Consider the following 3,148-nt stretch of genomic DNA (forward strand, 5'->3'; position numbering starts at 1 on the left):
TTGCATCTTTTAACTTATATAACATTATACACCTTTATCATTTATTTATGCATTTATTAAATATTTATGAGTACACTGCAATGTATCTGCTAATATGACAAGATCCACCCCCACATCCCCTTCAGTCTTTGAGAAACTTTCAGTTCAATAGGAGGTGATGGCAGTGGGGGCTAGATTACAGAGAGACACACATAAAAGCTGCCATTACAATGGGATATATGGGATTGACATATAGAAGCCACCCAGAAGAAAGGTCATCCGATGAGCTTCTGAAAGGTCACAACCTTGAAAACCCTACGGAGACCAGTTCTACTCTACGCACAAAGGGTCATCGTAAGTCAGAATCAACTGCATGGTAACAAACAACATGCACTAAACAGATAAGGTTGAATAAATGAGTTTATTATGAAGGAGAGTGAGCGTCTGTTATGTTATGGCTTCTCAGCTCCCTTTGAGCCCATTTACCAAGGGTGGAGAATTCTCTGCCTTATGAGTCCAACCTCACCCAGGTAGAACTCAGCCTCCTCTGCAGCGTGGGCACAAGCATGTGACATAGACCTCACTAGTCAGACTCACATAACTGTGAAATTAGCAACATGGAGAGATAGTCTATTCCCAGAATTCATTGTACTGATCAGGCTCATAGCAGGTGTGGCTGGTGTTTAGGGGCAGCCTCATTTGCTGGGAAGAAGTGATGGTAGAAGGGAGATGCTGCCAGGGCAGCAGCGTTCTGGTCCAACCACTTTCTGACACCTCAGCCTCTAAACTGGTTTTTCAGTCTTCTGAATAATTGTAACACATTGTGTTCTTTCCAACAAACCCCTCTTTACTGAATCAATTAAAGTCAGCTTCTATAGCTTGTAAAAAAGAACTGATTGATACATGCGCTTAGATAATTGTGAATTGTTGTTGTTAGGTGCCATTAAATTGATTCCAACACATAGTAACACTATGCACAATAGAACAAACTATTGCCCGGTCCAGTGCCATCCTCACAATTGTTGTTACATCTGAGTGTATAGGAGGAATAAACTTAGTTTGCTTCTTGCCCCATATTGTGTATTAGCTTACATCTCCTCACAGCTAGTTTGCCAGCATCAGGGAAGTGTGAGGCACAGAGAGAAGGATTCTTGATCCACGTAGCCAACGATGGTAGGAAGAATTTATAAATTTTATTTTTTTTAAATTGAATTTAATCATGACATTATGATAAAACCACAGAAACAAACAAACAAATGTATCAAACAGACATACCAACCAAGTCAGTTAAGATTGTGAAACAAAGGATCAGCATACGTTTGTGGCTTCAATTGCAAAAACAATCTGGGGAAAAAAACTACTGGTTACATACTGATTGTTTAAGCCACTTAAATCCACCACCTATGTGCCATTTTATTGCACTAGGTGGTGGTGGTAAGGGTGCAGGCTGCTATGGTGCTAGAAACTCTGCCTCCAGTATTTCAAGTACCAGCAAGAGCACCCATGACAGACAGGTTTCAGCAGAGCTTCTAGACTAAGACAGATGAGGATGAAGACCTGGCAATCTACTTTGGAAATCCAGCCAATGAAACCACTTTGGATCATAATAGAATACTATACAGTATAGTGCTGGGATACATGCCCCTAGGATGGAAGGCACTCAAAATCCACAGCGGCCCTAGCAATAGACTCATTCATAACCATGATTATAAAGCTAGCACAAAACTGGGCAGTATTTTGTTTTGCTGTGCCATGAATTGGTGCTGTCTCAATGACAACAACAACAAAACCACTTATGTGCACATTGTAATCACTTTGAAACTTGCTTCTTTAAACATACAGGGCAAAATGAATAAATAAATAAATAAGAGAGAGAATTTAACAAAGGAAAGAAAAAGTTGCATAGTGTCTTAGTTACCTCGTGGATGACTTTTAACAACAGATTTATTTTCTCATAGTTTATTGCCGTTGTAAAGCACTGTTGAGTCGTTATTGACTCATAGTGAACCTAGACTGGGTTTCTGAGACATCAATTTTTATGGGAGCAGAAAGTCTCATCCTTCTCCCAAGGGTCAGCTGTTGGGTTCCAACTGCCAACCTTGTGGTTCAAAGTCCAGTGCTTATCATACAGACTATGTCTTTCACAGTAATCTAGACATTCAAATTCAGGACACCAATTCTAGGGAAAAGTTCTTGTTTCCTTTCACCATCTGTGGGCCTGGAGTTCCTTAGAGATCTCCACGTGTCTTGACATCTCAATCTTCTCTTAGTCGAGGAGGTTCTCAGTGCAGAAATCCGAGGTTCAAAGGATGTGCACTGCTCCCAGCTCTTCTTATTAGCAGCAGTGAGGTCCTGCACCACTCTGCTCCTTTCTATCTCTTTTTATAAGGGAGCAAAATATATCCCACAATGTAGAGTATATGTAAATACTGACTTAGACCGTTATTTACTCATAAATATTTGTATCCTGGTAGTTTTGGTATAGCATCAAAATTCAAAAACTATAAACTCTGTACTCAGATCTAGAGAAACAATTCATTTTTGCTGTATCTTATTTTAGTTATGCAGTACATACAACTGTCATACAATTTAGGGTGTCCAGTGATATTTCTGAAAAGTATTCTAGGTGTTTAATACATATTTCGAAACATTGAGCAATTTGATATGAATTTTATGTGTCTAAATTTATTTAGATCCCATAAATCCCATATCAGTATCTGTTACAACCTTATTATTCTCCAGTTGGAAGACAGCATGAAAATTCTTTCTTTGATACATTCATTAAATGAACAAATGACTGCAATTTTCTTCAATTTACAAGAAAATATGGCTATGTACCATAAGCACTGGACTGTGAACCACAAGGCAGGCGTTTTGAGCCACCAGTTGCCCCACAGGAGAAAGATGAAGCTTTCTGCTCCTGCAAAGATGTACAACCTCAGAAACCCTATATAGGGTGGCTATGAGTCAGAACTGACTTGATGGCACTTACGGATGACAATAATTGCCTAAATAATATAGAACTATTTCTGTCTTGAAGTTATGCCAGCTTCTCTCACTCTTTCATTTTAAGATTCCTTTTTTATTGTTGCTTTTATGTTTATATGCTTACTCTGAGTTATTTTTCTCTTTTGTTGTTGTCAAGTCAGTTCTGACTCATAGTAACCCT

The sequence above is a fragment of the Chrysochloris asiatica genome, unplaced genomic scaffold, assembly GCF_000296735.1.
Source record: "Chrysochloris asiatica unplaced genomic scaffold, ChrAsi1.0 scaffold00024, whole genome shotgun sequence".
Classification (NCBI taxonomy): domain Eukaryota; kingdom Metazoa; phylum Chordata; class Mammalia; order Afrosoricida; family Chrysochloridae; genus Chrysochloris; species Chrysochloris asiatica.